A 16,557-nucleotide genomic window follows, 5' to 3' on the forward strand; every position below is an offset into this window, starting at 1 on the left:
AATGATAAAAAAAAAAAATTAATTTTTTAAAGAGCCCAGGATGGCCAGGCCCCAGAAGATAGGGTTTTTGGGGTGGAGGCCAGGGAGCCACTGAGCTGTCACCAGATCTGCCACCAGAATCTGAGAAACCAGAGAGAGGCCAACCTGATGGGACCGGTTCCTTAGGGTCCTGGAACCAGTGGGGCTCCCCACCTGAGAGAAGAGAGGGAGGCTGACCTACCTCCCGGCTGAAGCCCCCTTCTCTATACCTTTTCTCATCTGTGATCTTAGAAGCTGTGTGGCTGTGATGAGGGAGGCCTTGGACCTAGTCGGTGGAGGGTCCAAGAGGCAGTGTAGGTGGCGGGGAGGCAGGAGAGTTACCCTCTCCTGTCAATGATTCTCCTGTCAATCAGGAGAATCATTTCTGAACTGCTTCCTAGCCTGTGTTTTGTTCATCTTTGTGACCTCCTCAGTGCCTAGTATAGAGCTTTGTCTAAGTATTTCTTGGCTTAAAAGAGCCCATAGGATTGATATTGTACATTTCTTTTCCCTCCCTCAGTCTCCCTTTTTGGTATGTGACCTGCTTCATCCTTGGGAAGTCCTTCCTCCGAGCTTCCCATTAAAGCGTCAACCTTCAGACAGCTGCGCGCACTGACTCGGTCTCTCCATCCGCCTTCACTCCAGGCTGAAGAGCTGTCTTCTCTCTAGTTTCCCTCAGCTCTCACTCCACACTGCCCTCAGCCCACTGCCATCAACACTCTCGTGTCTCTCTCTCATGAGGGGCCAGGTGGGGGAGGGCCCACAGTGGGTACTCAGTGCTTAGCACGGAGCCTCAATGCCAGAAACCCAGAGCCTTCTGCAGGAGGCAGATCCATCTTTCATCATGGGAAAGGAGAGAGGCGGAAAACTCCAGACCTGGACCCCAAACTGGTCCAGAGTCGGGCAACTGTGGATAGAGCTTCTCCCTGGACCGACCAGGTCCTCCTGGGAAGCCCAGTGCTTCCTGGAGCCCACGTGACCAAAGACAATTGGACTGAGCTTGGGAGAAAGAAAAGTAGGAAAAGAAAGATGGAGGCGAAGTGGAGGGATCCCAACTCGTAAGCCCCTAGAATGACAGGTGGGACAGAGTATGTAATAAGCTGGCCTCTCCAGCACCAGCATTCTTGGTCCTCCACCCACCCCTCACACACAGCCTCTGCCGCCAGCTACACTAAGCTTCTCCCAGTGCTTGAACAGGCCATGCCTTCTCTTACCAACAGTTCTTGGCAAACAATGGGGCCTCTTCCGTGAAGCACTCTTCCCCTCCCCACTCCACCTGGTCGATCTCTACCCTTCCTTCAAGCCTCGCCTTAGATGTCACTTTCTCTGAGAAGCCCTTCCAGACGCCCACAGCCCCAGTGTGAGCTGCTGCCCCTCTGTGTCCCCACGTGCTGCGGACTTCCCCACCTCAGCCCTTGTGCTGGGTTTCTACGTACCACGTCATCCTATCCTCCCTGAGAGGTGGGTAATGCCATCGCCTTCATGTGAATGTGTGGAAACCAGACTCAGAAAGGTTAGCTGACTTGTCCAGAAGGACCACGAGTAAGGAAGAGGTGACTGCAAGTTGAACCCAGGCCCACTTAAACTGCACTTTTCATCTGGCCACCATATCATCATGGCATGTCGGCGCTGGGAGGCCCGCATGGTCATCCTGTTCAACCCCTTCATTTCACTGAAGAGGAAGCCAAGGTTTAGCAAAGTTGAGTAACTTTTCCACAATCACACAGCCGGCTTATAGCACCAGAATCAGAGCAATATCCCTGACTTTCTTCTTCATCCCAAAGCTCTCTCTTCCTACCAGATCTTTTCTTAACCCTGGGGTCTTGAAGGGCCAACCTGGGAGCATTATCCACTGAGCTCTTCCCCTCCAACCAAAGCCCCAGCCTAGGGGTGTCCAGTGTGCGCCTCCCATCAGCAGGCCTCAGGAATCTCCTTGCCCCACAGCAGCTGGCCCAGAAATATGACAACAAGAAGAGCTAGAAGAAACAGCAGATAGCGGGCCCGTTGGGAAGGGGCAGATTCAATGATGTTCTCTGCTAGGGGCTGTGGAAATGATCAAGGGAGTTATCTGAGACAGCTGGAAGTCCATGGCCCACAGGGGCCCTGAGCCCCTTTGGAAATGTCTCCTAGGCCACCCAACCTCTGTTCAATAGGCGGCTAAGATGGGCCTCTCTTTCTCATCGGGGGAGTGAGTCTTCCACCTCTTTCCATCCTTCCCCTTTGCCTGCTAATCCCTTATACCCAGGAAATGCTTCCTGCTAAGTCAAAACTTACTTGCTGCTGCCTAAGGAATTTGTTCTTATTTTTACCCTTGGTGGAGATGGAGACCCATAGGCACCCTGTGCTTCTGATGTGTATTCAGGGAATTGAGCCACCTTCCCCGACAGGGGTCCTCGCCACTCCCTTTCCTTCTCAGGTTCCACATTTGAAGAGCAACCTCTGACCCTCACATAGAGAAGCCTGGCGTGGGGGGGGGGGGGGGGGGGTCTACTGTCACCCTGGGAGGGAATCTCTCTGCCCTTCCGCAACTTATTCCTTATTCCTTATCCACATTTCTCCTTTGACGAGAAGGATGGGGGCAGGGGTGGCCCAACGACACTGACTAGATGCAGAACTAGATTCAGAGGTGGCTGTCTCACTGTCCCCCCCCCCCCCCCCCCCCCGAGCCTGAGTGCAGCTGGAGGGGCTGAAATTGTCCTTTGGCCAGGCCTCCTTCTCCAACAGGGGACATTTGGAAGGGCACTTGGAGTCAGAAGAATACACCAGAGAATAAGGGCTGGGAGAGGAGTGTTCCTGCATGGAGGAAGACAGATGGATGACGCAGCTTCAGCAGAATCTGGCAGCCAGCGGGGGAGCATGCTAGGTGAGCAGTGGGGTTAAGGCATAGAAGGGTCCTGCAGGGGTCTTTGCAATTCTGATGTAAGGGAAACATCATGGAGATTGGCATTCGATAACACTTGCAGATGAGCAAACCAATATCAGCTGAGTTCTCCATCTAATGGGGTTTCTGCAACTGTGACCCCATCAACCACCCCGGGTCCCAGCACACCATCGCGCAAGCAGCCCTCAAATCCTCGGGGTCCTGGTCCTGGTAAGCCCTCCATCTCTTCCCTTTTTTTTTTTTTTTTTATCTTTTATTATTATCTCTTCCCTTTTTAGGGTACCTGCTCCAGGCTTCCAGAAGATGCCCCAGACCGGAATAGTGGGAGAGGCGTAGACATGCCCTATAGATCCTTATACAGACATAGGATATTAACAAGGAAGGTCAGAGCCGGGTGTTGTGAAGGACTTATAATCAACAGAGATCTCAAACTCCAAACCCTGGCCAAGAAGGCCATGGGGCTCCTCTCTCCAGTGATCCATCAGCAGTGGGAATGGGGCCCATGGGAATGTAGGAAACGAAAGGAGGTAGGCTCACCCTGCCTAGAGGCAGTCAAGGGTCAAGGTGAACTTTTGAGTTTCTTTCTGGATGCAGAATCCTGTTTAAGGTCCCTGTACCCATTGTTCTCCCTCACTCCAACCCCAACATGCCCCCACTCTTCCCAAAGAAGGTGGGCAAAAGATAATTCTGTGAAAATTCCACATGGGTTGAGTCATCTGAGTGAAGCCAAGAGGCATAGTGACCCCTCCCCCGCAAAACACAACCCAGAAAAACACCCAGCAGCAAGAGACTTCCATTCGAGAATGGAGTCCCAGTCTTGCCACCTGGATATGTCACGTCACCTGTCAGAGCCCTACTATAAAACGGGGAAATGATAACGAGGCCATCTACCTCACAGGGTGGTGAGAGGCCGTGACCCTGAGTGCACTGGGCAGATGCAAGGGCTGGTGGCCCTGGGCTGGTGGCCCTGGGCCGGTGCTGGGGCAGGCTGGGGCTGGTCATTCCCGCATGATTCCATTCAGTGTGTTTGGCTCCGCTCTGGGGCGGGGGTCCTGGCTCACCAAACCTCTCTGTGGTCTGTGGGATGGGGGGGAGGGGCGGGCGTGCTCACGGTTCAGCAGAGACCGTGTCCGTGGTTAACGTATAAGCAAGTGCGGTCTGGAGCAGCGGGACATTCCCCGCCCCAGGGCCACATTCTTGAGGTCACAACAAGTGCAAACTTGTCATAACCTGTGTTGGAGCAGCAGGGGGCAGCGAGGGCACGGGGTGGGGGGTGGTCGGGGGCTGGGGCGCTGGTGCTGAGCCGCTGGAGGCTGGAGGCTGGCGGAAGGGGTGCAAAGGGGATGGAGGGCGGGTGTGCTGGTGCATATGCGAGTGGCCGGTGCGGGTCTGTGTACCTGAGTTGGCCTGCTGGGTCTGGGCACATCCGCTCCGGCGTGCGTCCGGGAGCCGTGTGTGGGGCCGCATGCATGAGCGTGTGCCTGTGTGTCTCTGCATATATGAGCCTCGTGGTGGGAGGAGGAGGAGAGGCGGGAAGGCACGGGCCGCGGCGGCCGGGCATGTGGAACCGAGGAGTGGGCAGGCTGAGTGCCCCTTCCCCTTGGCCGGCCTCACGGAACCTGCATTCCAAGTCCATCCACAGACCGCCCCACCCCCGCCCCCTGTAAGTCGGGGCCTCTCCCGGCCTTGGGCCCATCTCCCCAGCCTGCCCGGGGAGGAGGGGGGGAGGGGTCGCCTCCTGCCCATCCCCCCTGGCTCTGGCCCCACTCCCCCAAGCTCGCTGGGCCCTCCGGACACTGGGGCGGGTGGGGGTGGGAGCGGGGGGAGGCTCTGAAAGCAGGTGACTGTTTGGGGGAACTCGGGGACAGAGCCCCCATTGTGCCCTACCCGGAGGCGCCTCAATGGAGCTCTGGGGCACAAAGGGGCTTTGACAATGGGCAGGACATTAGTATTCAGAGCCAGCCCCTCGGCCCTCTCCCTGTCCCACAGCCCAGGGGCGGGGGCTGGGGGGATGCTGGCCTCGCGGGTGGAGGCAGGGGGTGGGGCAGGGCTGAGACTTAAGAGATCTCAGCCCCCGGGGGCTCCCCTGGGGACACTGCCCAGGAGACAGGGAAGGGAGACTAGACCAGGGCCCCCAAACCTGCCACGAGCCAAAAAGGGCTTTCCAAATGGAAAAAACCAGGGGGACTGGGAGGGATGGGGGAGGAGGGGCTGTGGGAGGCCAGGCCCCTTCCTCCCAACCGGACTCTGGAAAGAAGCACGTGGGCAGCCTGACCCCACCCACTTTGGGCCTCAGTTTTCCCATCTATTCTAGGGAACTGTGTGGGTGGCAGAGGAAAAACTGAGCAATAGACAGCAAGGTCTCAAACCTAAGCCCGCCCGGGCTCCTCAGGCTCGGGGGCTGCTGGTGGGATCTGACCCTCCAGAACGCTTCTGCTCAGGGTGTGTGCTTGGGGTTTGGGGTATTTAGGCTTCTGACAAGGTGGTACCTGCAGCCCAGCTCAGGGGGGTTTGGCTGACAGGCCAAAGAGCCAGGGCTGGCTCCTCCCACTCTCGCCCCTGGTGTGTTCGTCTGTCTCCCCATCTGCCTCATCCCCACCCCCACTGGCACCCTTCCCAAGGTGCACGCACTGCCCGTGGCGCCACAGCACAAAGGGCAGGGTCAGGAGCCACCGGGAAAGGGACCCGGAGCCTGGAGTGCTGGGAGACTGAGAGGAGGGAATGATCCAGGAAGGGGCTGCAGGCAGTGAGCAGGAAAGAGACACCCCAGGAGAAGCAGTGTTGCCCGATCCCAGACTTCCTCTGCCCTGGGCCAGGAACCCTTAGGAGAGAGGGCTGGGGCCGCTTTACAGAACTGCTCCCCACAAGGCAAGATGGAAAAACCTTCTGGGCTTAGGAATGCCTTCTCCTGGCTTGCTTTCTCCTTTTTCAGTTGCTGTTGAGGTCAGGAAGTCCCTCCCTGCTACCCGCCCTCAACTCAAGGCTTCCTGCTCTACTGCTATTGGCCCTGGATGGTACACTTGGGATTGCTGGGGGAAAGGTAAGTTCTGCTCCCCTCCTCTCAGGACCTTGGGTTTTTTTTCCCCCACTGAAAAAGTCTGGTGGGGAAAGTGTAGGGCAAAGAGTTAGAACTCCTGGGTTCAGGGCCCAACAACCCTGTTAACTTTTCCTGGGACCTCACACAAGTCACTTTTCCTCTCTGGTTCAAGAAGCCCGCAACTGCAATTTGGGAAAGGTCACTTCTGCATCGCACTGCCTCCTGGGCCCGTGGGCAGTGGATTCAGGGGCAAGGCTCTGCTATTTAATAAGAGCTCATATTATTTAGCACTATGCTAGGCCCTTTTCTAGCGTTACATCATCTAATTCTCAACAATTCTAAGAAGTAGGCACTTTTTTAAAAGCTCCATCTTATAGACGAGACAACTGAAGCACAGAGATGTTAATAATCTGCCCAAAGTCACACAGCTAGTGAGTGGTAGAACTGAGATTCAAGCTCCAGTAGGTAGTCTGTCCCCAGGACCCACATGATTAACCACTACCCCATACTGCCTCCCTGGTGAAAACATTCAAAAGACCATGGGCAGCTAAGGAAGATCAACCAGGATGTTCAAATCACCTGGGGCTTTTCCAAACTGTTTTCTGACGTTCCTCTGGACTAGTAATTCTCAAAGTGTGGTCCAGGGACCCTGGGGGGTCCTGAGACCCTTTCAGAGGCTCTATGAGGTCAAGCCTATCTTCATAATAATACTAATATGTTAATTGCTTCTTTTCACTTTCATTCTCTCATGAGTGTTCAATGGAGTTTTCCAGAAGCTACATTGCAATATGATATTGTAACATATTGAATGCAGAAGGAGATATGAAACACCAACTGTCTTCTATTAAGCCAGATATTGAAAAGATTTGTGAAAATGTGAGACAATGCCACTTACTAAACTTTTGTTTGTCTGTCTTTAAATATAGCTATTTTTTTCATTAAAGATATGTCATCTAGGGCTTCCCTGGTGGCGCAGTGGTTGAGAGTCCGCCTGCCGATGCAGGGGACACGGGCTCATGCCCCAGTCCGGGAAGATCCCACATGCCGCGGAGCGGCTGGGCCCGAGAGCCATGGCCGCTGAGCCTGCACGTCCAGAGCCTGTGCTCCACAACAGGAGAGGCCACAACAGTGAGAGGCCCGCGTACCACAAAAAAAAAAAATGTCATCTAAATTGACATGCAAAACGGGTTTATTGCTGTTATTTTTAAATGAATGAATGCATATTTTAAGTTTCCTCCCATTTCTAACCTATCAATGTAATCCACGTGAACAAAAGCGCTTTGCAGTCTTCAATAATTTTTAAGATGTGAAGGGGTCCTGAGACCAAAAAGTTTGAGAACCACTGCCCTAGACTCAGACATCCTCGCCCTTTCCTCTTGCCATTGCCCATGTCTTTTTTACAGAGGGTCAACCAGGGAGATTTAGATGTGGGGAGAAGGTATGTGCCCGGGTCTTGTGGTTGGGAAAAGGATGGGGGTGGAGCTGAGGATATATCGCTAAAAGGTCAGGCCTAACCCGACTTGAGAGCTATGCCCACATGTCTCCCAGCTTGCAGGCTCCCACCCAGAGGTATGCTGCAGACAACGGGGCTGTCCCAGACTGGACTCTGGCCTCTGCCCCTTTCCCACTCCAGACGCCCACTGACAAGCCCAGCATCAGGCAGGAGCAGACCTCCCTGGCGAGGAGAGAAAGGTTCTGTGGATACCCACGTGGATTTTTGTGTTTGGGCCAGCAGCGCTTAATCTGCTGCTTATAATCTTAGGGTAAAACTGTCTCCACAGGATGGGGAGTTTAGCAGGAGAGGAGTTTCTCTGGAGGTTCCCTAGAGAGTTGGATAATAGAGTCTTACATATACCCTAGTCTAGGACACTCCTAAACCTCTGAAGTCAGGGTCCTCCCCCAGAATTAGCAACCAGAAAGGTTTCCTACCTAGAGTCAAGCTGGTCAGTAGACAGTCTGTACCCTGGGGGCAGAGGGGTCCAGGGAGGGAAGAGATGCCTTTGCTTCAGGGAGTCGACAATCTGACAGGGGTGTAGGCCCCACCCTAGAGGAGCTCCTGTTATGGTAGGAGACAGGATGTCCCCTCCAACATTACCACTGTCCAGGTCATCCTGGGCAAATTCATAGACACGAAGGACAAGGAACAGGCAGGATGCTGAGGAGAAGGGGTACAAGATGACAGAGCAGATAGGGAAACAGAAGGATGGAGATTTGCAGGAGGGGCAGGACTTGGAGGGGTAGGCCTGTGTGAGGGCCCAGGGTGGAAGGGGTGTGGCTCAGGGATTACCATGGGATATGCTCCCCCAGAACAAGGTCTGAATCGATGGGGGTCCCAAAAGATAGGGGAACTGGAGGGGATGGGAGAAAGGTTGATATAAAGTATCTTGAAGACTGTGATTGGGAGTTTTCATCTGAAAACCCACAGAGACGTCTGAGTAGCAAAGGGGCAAGATAAAACTGATGCTTCATGACGACAGTTCCAGGGATAATTCTGTGTGGAGTAAAGAGGGAATCAAGGAGAAAGAAAGGTGGAAGTTAGGAAGATCATTAAGGAGGCCACTTTGGACACCCCGGCTCACAGGATGAACAGGCTGATCAGGGGGCAGAGAAGAGATGGACTCACACACCTGAGCGGAGTTGTGGGGGAAATGCGGGCAGGGAGGAAAGAGGCAGGGCCATGGAGGGACAGGGGTGAGATGTCGGGGTAGAGAGAAGCTGGCGTCTTTGGCTGCAAGATGTAAGTCACCCAGACAGGGAAAGAGACTATTTTAGGGAAGCCCAGCAGCTCGGTTACATTTATCGAATCCAAGTTGGAGACAACACATCTGCTTGGTGAAAACTCATGGAAAGAAGGGCCCAGGGGCGTGGAGACCCAGGCAACGCCCAGCTTGTTGGAATGAAGACAGGAACCTCATCTTAAACGACTTGATAATTCTCCTACCTTCCCAAACTCTAGAAGGGCGGAGAGACAGAGACCTAGGACAGACCTCAGAAAAGCCACAGAGAAGAGCTGCAGCAGGCCCAGGAGCCAGGCAAGACAAGGGAGCAGAAAGAGTCACAGAGGTGGGAGAACCGTAGCAGCCAACAACTGCACTTTTTATTTTTAACATGTTGAGCACCACTCCAAGCCCTTTACAAATATCGAGTCTTTTAATACTCAACTATAATTAGCCCCATTGTAAGGCTGAGGAGACATTTGTAGCTACTAAGCAGTGAAAGCAGGATTTTAAACCCAGGAAGTCTGACTCCAAGGCTGTGCTCTTAACCACTACGCCTCTGCCTCTCAGACAACAGAAAGGAGCCCTGAGACAGCACTGTGGGGTCGCACTTTCCCTCCAGAAGATTGACAACTGTTGCAATAATCCGTGCGCTTCTCTGAGCTTCACAGCTCCCCCTCACAAGCCTTAAGGATGGGCTTTATTTTTTTTTTTTTTTTTGCAGTACGCGGGCCCCTCACTGTTGTGGCCTCTTCCATTGCGGAGCACAGGCTCTGGATGCGCAGGCTCAGCGGCCATGGCTCATGGGCCCAGCCACTCCGCGGCATGTGGGATCTTCCCAGACCAGGGCACGAACCTGTGTCCCCTGCATCGGCAGGCGGACTCTCAACCACTGCGCCACCAGGGAAGCCCCCAATGATGGGCTTTTTTTGTTGGGGGTGGGTTTGTTTTAGTTTGGGTCCAGAAGGTGGTCTGCCTCTCTTTCCCAAACTCCATTTCGGACCTCTTTCCTTTTATGGACCTGCTTCCTGAAATCTAGCCTAAGTCCTTCAAGCTGCAGCCCCAATCCTTTCCCCAGGTCTTCTGCCATTGGAAGGGGAGCAGAATGGCCATATCCACTCCTTCTATGCTACACCTTTTTAGGGGTCTGAAGTGCTAATTCAGTCCTCTGAAGCCCATGCCTGTCCAGCCTCTTTCTCCAGGCCACCCCGTTCAGTTTTCGCTTCTCTCCTGCATTCCAGAGCCAGCCCCTCCCTTCTCCCCCACCTCAAATCCAGCTCCCAGCTGGCAGACACCCACGGGAGCCTTTTTCCCAGAATCCCTTTCTCTGTGCCCTTTCAAGCTTCTGATGTGGCGAGGGGATGAAGAGGGGCCACTCAGATGCACTGTCTCCATGAAAATGGTGGCAACACGTATACTAAACTTGGATGAAGGGAGAAAAGCATTGAACGCAGCCTGTGGAAGAGACAGGGCGATGTGGTAAACTCAGAAAGCTCTGATTCCCAAGAGCCGCCCCTGCCAACCAGCCTTCACTGGGTGCTAAAACACTTGGATTCCAGATCTCCCATCTCTAATCTTTCTGCAGTTTCATCTTAGCAGTGTGCCTTGGACTGTCCCTTCTCTCTGCCCCTTCCAGGGCCTCACCACCATCCTGGACAGTCTGGCATTAACCCGGACAGTAGCACTGACCAGTCAGGCAAGAGAAGAATCTAGGCCGGGGAGGGGAGGGAGACTGGAGCTTTTCTCCTTCCGTCCTAAATAACCCTTGGCAGGAAAGTTGAGGGGCTCCATTGCCCAACATCTCTTTCCCTCCCCACTGATGCCAGGAGGTTCGGCCTAGCTTCCATCTTGTATGCAGAAGCCAAGCATTTTGCTAAAAGATGCAGGGGGTCTTTTCTCCTCTGTAGAAGTGGGTCTTTCTGCATGACTCACCCCCCACCCCCCACAGCCCTAAACCCCTTATTCCATCAATTCGGGCATGACCCCAGAGGACTTGATCTAAGCCCACCCAGATCCAAGTGTCCCAGCCTCTCTGGTCCCTAAGGAGGACCAGGGAAGGAAGCCCCTGGGTCTTCTGCCACGCCCTTCCCTTCTAGCCCAAGCCAACCAGGCTGGAGTTATAGACGAGCTCGTGCACAGAGGTGCAGGTGTGGGGAGGGGGCGCCGTTCAGTGGGGCACAGGGAGGAGGTGAGGGATGCCAGGAGTTGGACCACTAACCCTCCCACACAAACGTATGTGTCCACAGACCACATGTAGGGCAGATGTTGGGCAGACAGATTTTTTTCCCTCAGGGTAGGGGGCAGCAGTGGGATTCTGCATTAGAACCACGGAAGGATTGGGACCCTAACCCTGCCCCCGCCAGCCCTCTCCACTCAGTGGAGTCATTGCCATTTGATATCCACTGAGACAAGTTGGCTGCTCCGCTCGGGGTGGGGGGCGGGGGGATGGCTCAGAAAACAGCAGCTTCTTTCAGGACCCAGGTTGGCAAGGGCTTTGGGAGGCTGGACTGGCCCAGATCACCCCCCAACACCCCCTCTCTCCCTCCCTCGCCACCACCACCAAAGGACTGGAGGGCGGGGAAGAGGAGTTGGCACTGCCTGGGCCATGCCTGTTGCCTCTGCAGACCAGCCCTGGCCCCTCTCCCTGGCATGATGCCTTCCCTCCCCCTCCTCCCTCGTTTCCTCCTCCCTGAAGAACTAGCTATAAGCCAGGAGGACACTTGGCTGCTTCTACACTTGGTCCCCCGTACCCAGCCTATACCATGAGGAATTAACAAGCCCTGCACAGGATGGTACCCACCATCATGCCAGGAACGCGTAACAGAACAGAAATCCTTGGAGATTAGCAACAGCATTTCAAGATGAAACTGAATGGAATTCAGAGTAGCTTCTGGTCCCTTCTCAGACTGGTTTCCTGATACCCACTCCAGGCCCTCGTCACGCCTAAACAAGTGTCACTCCTCACAGAAGCGCACCAAGTCTCCCATCATCATCTCCCTCCCATCCAGAAATGCCTAAAGCAGTCCTGGTGGGGAAAAAAATTTCAAGCACCATGGCCAAGGCAGACGGGCCAGAAATCTTTAGCCAGAATACGTATCGATAAGCAACAGAATCAGGCTTTCAGCCTAGGCCCCCTTTGGGGTCCAAATCTGTACTGGCTTCTTCCGCACCCCCACTTCTCCATCTGCCTCGCTGTGCCTGGGGCCCTTCATTAACAAGCATGAGATCTCAAGATACAAGAGGTCCTACGCGCACGCGTCCCCAGTTTTGTCCTTCCATGCATCCTGGGGCTCAACGCTTCTCCCTCAAATCAGGAAGTTCCAACTGGTCTCTTTCCTAACGCAGGTGCCCTTGGTTAGCTCCTGATGGGGAGAAGGGATGGGATGGGGAAGGGGCGTCTCACCTGGAGGGTGGATGTTATGGAATCCAATCTGCCCTTCTTACTCTAGCAGAGGTGACCCTGCTGCTCTCCTCCAGGTGATCTCAGTGTGAAACAGCTGTGGCGAGGGGAGGAGGGTTGTAATGGGGAGAGGTGTCTTGAAGTGGGAGGCAAGTTGGAATGAAGGGAAGAAACTGGGCGGGCAGGGGTCCCAGTCACACCAGGCTACTACATCTCCCTAACCTGAGCTGTAGGTGTTTTCTTCCCCTGTGTGAACTAGTGATCAGTGGGTGTCGCTATGTGAATGTCGCATCATGGGGAGGGGGAAAAGGGGCTGGGCATGGGAGTGGGAGTAACCTGATGATCCCGGGAAGAGGGGGCACTGTCTGCAGTGCCTGTGAGGGTGCATGGTTATATGTGGTGGTCACTGTATTTAGTTGGAGGGCTGTGATGCAACTGCAGGTCTGCCCAATAGGAAGGAGCATTAGGAAAGCCCCTTTCTTAGCTGAAAGTGCTGAGGTGACCAGTTTGGGAAAGTTTCCTTCTTGGTGAGCCCTTCCTCTAAGGCTCCGTTTGGGGCCGCTCCGGTGGGAGGCTGGGGAATAGGACGGTACCACTGAGGCAAGTCAGGGTAGGGACCTAGGGGCTGCGGGCCCCGGTATCTCTGGAGAGTGAGGTAGACAGGACCCCGGCTGCGGCGGCAGCACTCCTTCATCAGGGCCAGGGTCTTACCTTGGGTCCGGGGTGGAGTGGCCCCTCGGATGGGCAGCGGGACAGACGGACAGACGGGGCGGGCAGGCGTGAGGAACGGAGCTGTGCGACGGGCAGGGCCAGGACTCTTAAACTCGGAGCCGGGATCAGATAAGGGCTGGTCCTGGGGCCGGGGCCGGGGTCGGGCCGGCCGGGGGCAGAGCTGGGCCGGGCCGGGCCGCCCCCTCCCTCCGCAGCGCAGAGCCAAACTTTGCGTGAACTGAGGGACCTGGAGGGGCCGGGCGGGCGGGGGCGGGGGGCTCCGGACAGGCCAATGGGAATGTGGAGCGCCAGGCCCGAGCTGCCGGGATTGGAGGGGACTGGGCAGGGGGTGGGGCGTAGGGGCAACGAAACAGAGCCCCAGACAGCTGGAGGAGCAGGACGGAGAGCAACACCCAGAGACAGAGACCCAGACAGACTCAGGGAGAAATAGAGAGACGATAGGCGAAGCGATAGAAGCCGAGCTGGCAAGATGACAGGGGAAGAGAGAAGGAAGAAAAAGGAGGCTGTCGTGTCAGGGATGGGGAACGAGAGCGGGAGCAGGCGGAGGCGGACCTGGGGCCGAGTTAATGAGGTGGAAATGAATTCAGGACCGGCCCAGTTGCCCGACAGGCAGCGCCGAAGGGGCGGGCTCGGGACTACGGGGTTATATCCTTCAGCACCATTTCCATGCTGTTTGCCATTTTTCTAAGTGCAGGGTGAGGTCCTGGATGCGAAATGCGCAGACATCAATCCCACTTGCAGTGGCTTGGTCTGAGAGAGGGCAGAACACGCAGCCCAAGTGCCCAGGAGGTGCTGGAGGCAGCAGAAAGGGAAAGATCACTCTACTTAGGGGGTCCTGCAGATGTGGGAGGACAGACGTGACATCCATCCGATAAGGCCCCTAAAGAATGCAGAGGATTCAGGTACGGGGAGACGGTGGGGAGGGCATTTAAGGCAGATGTAACTGCATTCACAAAGTCCTGGGAGGACAGGAAAAATACAAGTCTGCTTGGGAAACAGCAGCAAAGTGGTCCACTGGACCAGAATACGGAGTGGTGGTTCTCAACCTTTTCCTCACGAAGGACTTCTTTCATTATCTGAATCCACGTTTTGAGAGGTTTTTATCCACAATCTCCCACTCTTGGCATGTATTAAGGAGGAAAACATTTATTTCCCCATTTTTGCTCATCGTAGATATTTAACTACTAATCAGTAACCAGTATTATCATATTGAGTTGATATACATAGTGGGGGGGAAAAGAGGAAAGGCACTTGACATTTTAGTTCAGTTCAGCCTCTAGACACCCTATGATGGGTAAATGTCCATTTCAAATAGCCCCCATGGCGGGGGTGGGGGGCCACTGGGCTGAAGGTAAGCGTAGCGTTTGTGGCGGGGGAAGACCTCTAGTAAATATAGAGCTGTGCCCATTCATGGTCAGCTCTGAAGGCAATGGAGAGTAAATGAAGTTTTCTTGAGCAGAGGGGAGACAAAGGTAGAGCAGAATTGTAGGAACACTAATCTGCAGGTGAACAAAATGGTTTGACTCAAGAGGAAACATGGCAGCAATCCTAGACTTCATTCTTCCTCACCCCATCTCCCTTATCTAATCAATGCATCTACTTTCTGAATCACATAAATCCCACTCCCTTCCTCTCCATCTCATCATCATGCCAGTGGTCCAGGACCCCATCACCTCTCACCAGGATTACTACAGCAGCCTTCTAATGCCTACCTCTAGTCTTTCTCCACTCTAATAATCTGTCAGATCATGAAATCCTTCATTTAAGAAGAAACACCAATCTCTCTGAAACACCAATCTGACTGTGTCACTTCCCGATTTAAGCTTTCCATAGACTGCTCATTGTCTATAAGTAAAGTCCAAATTCCTAACCATGGAACAGAAGGCCTCTTATGACCTGGACCTGGTGCCATTCCAGCCTCATCTTCTTCCAATGCCCCTATGCCCCTATGCACCCCAACCTACAGCTGTTTCCTCCTCCAATACCCAAGGTTCAGTCTTACGTTCTCTTTCCATGTCCTGCTCCTGGACCCTTCATCACTTACATGGCTCCAACTATCGTTCCTGAGTTATACCCAAATCTCTACCTTCAGCCTTAGGCTCTCTTTAGAGCATTACCTCCACAGTTCCAGTGGCTGGCAGGGGATTTCCACTCCCACCTGGACAGGCTCCAAACTGAACTCATCCTCTTTCTCCTCAAGGCTGGGAGTTCTCATGACTTCCTTCCTTACTTCTGTGTTCCTCCCAGTTGATCAGATTAAAAAGCTAAAAATCATCTTCACTCTTCACCCTTACCCTATGTTCCATCCATTGACATGTCAACAAAACCACCAAATTCTGTCAAGTCTCCCTTTGTTCTATGTCTCTAGGATATCCTTTCTCCTTTCATGGCTACTGTCAGGATCAGGAAGGTCACTAGCAGCCCAGGACCTTGACCCGCCCTTCACCCTTCTCTCTAGTCTCAGAGGAAGAGGTAACCTGTATTCACAATGTCAGTCCCTGTGCCCTTGGATCAAAACCCCAAACTGGTGGCCCTTGCTTGCAGGTCGCAGTCCAAACTCCTCAGCTCGACATTTGGAGTACTCCTCTGAGAGAGGAGGGAAGAAAGAATCAAAGGGCAGGAGCAGAAAGAGATACCTGGTGGTGAAGGAGTCTCTGCAGAAGTTCCTTCTAAATGGTTTTCACTCTTCTGTAGTTCAAAAAAGCCATTTACTGAATGGGTGGCAGTGGGACTGAGCAATTAGAAAGCATTTAGAAGTTCCATAACAGCAGGTGTGCAGAGGTTGTGGAAAAAGACACAGATAGCTTGAACGGCACTATAAGTTTCTAATTTTACAAGAGTGATTTAAATCGAGCTTTTGTTCTTAAATTACGTTTTATAGCATATACACAGATATCCATCATGTATACATTCCTTTGTACATATCAAATGTCAGTTTTTAATTTCGAAGTCTTTTTACAAAAGAAAGAAATCCTAGAACAGTCACCAGGAGCCCAATAGGAAATCAATAATAAACGGCATAGGACATTCATATTTATGAGTGTTTACTACACAAGATATACATATTACTTGAGATGGAGAAACTGTGGTTCAGAGAGTTTCAGCAGCTCGCCTATGGTAACATAGCTAGAAAGTGTTCGATTTGGAATTTGAATCCATGCACGTTGAACTCCAAAGCTTGTCTCGAGGTAACACTAGAGTGATTTTGCATAGTTGAAACATAAACTTGTCCATATGAGCACACATCGGTATGAAAAATTTGCCAGGGTTGCGATGTCCAGGGTTCCCACAGAAAATGGCAGTTAGGGGAACCATCTCTTTTTAAGGACACCCCGTTTCCTCACTTTGGCAAGTTCTGTCTTTCTTATTCTCAGTTGCTCCTTTCTAACTCCCTCCTCCCAACTTTGGCCTCATCTCTTCTTTTACCTCATTTGTAATAGGGCAGGGGCTCCTTCAGAGCACAGAGGACAGTAAGGGGTGAGTAACTTGTTTGGGAAGGAGAATCCACAAGTGGGCAGCAGTATGAGGGGCTTCTGCTGGGAAAAGCCAGTGCGGATGGAAGGGATGAGGGAAGCTTTGGGTCAGGAGGCATGAGGAGGCTCAGAATAGGCAACATTTCACAGTCAGAGGGATCGGCTGGAAATAGAGATACTGAAAACGCCCACCACAGGATTCCAAGGGGCATTTTAGTGCTCGGGCCCCACAAGGCTGAACAATTTCCATTAGTAGTGGGGCACCTAATAGCTGGATAATCGTGACCACAGAGGAGAAA

This window comes from Aethalodelphis obliquidens, unplaced genomic scaffold (genome assembly GCF_003676395.1).
Source record: "Aethalodelphis obliquidens isolate GAN/ISIS:26980383/991018 unplaced genomic scaffold, ASM367639v1 scaffold90, whole genome shotgun sequence".
Classification (NCBI taxonomy): Eukaryota; Metazoa; Chordata; class Mammalia; order Artiodactyla; family Delphinidae; genus Aethalodelphis; species Aethalodelphis obliquidens.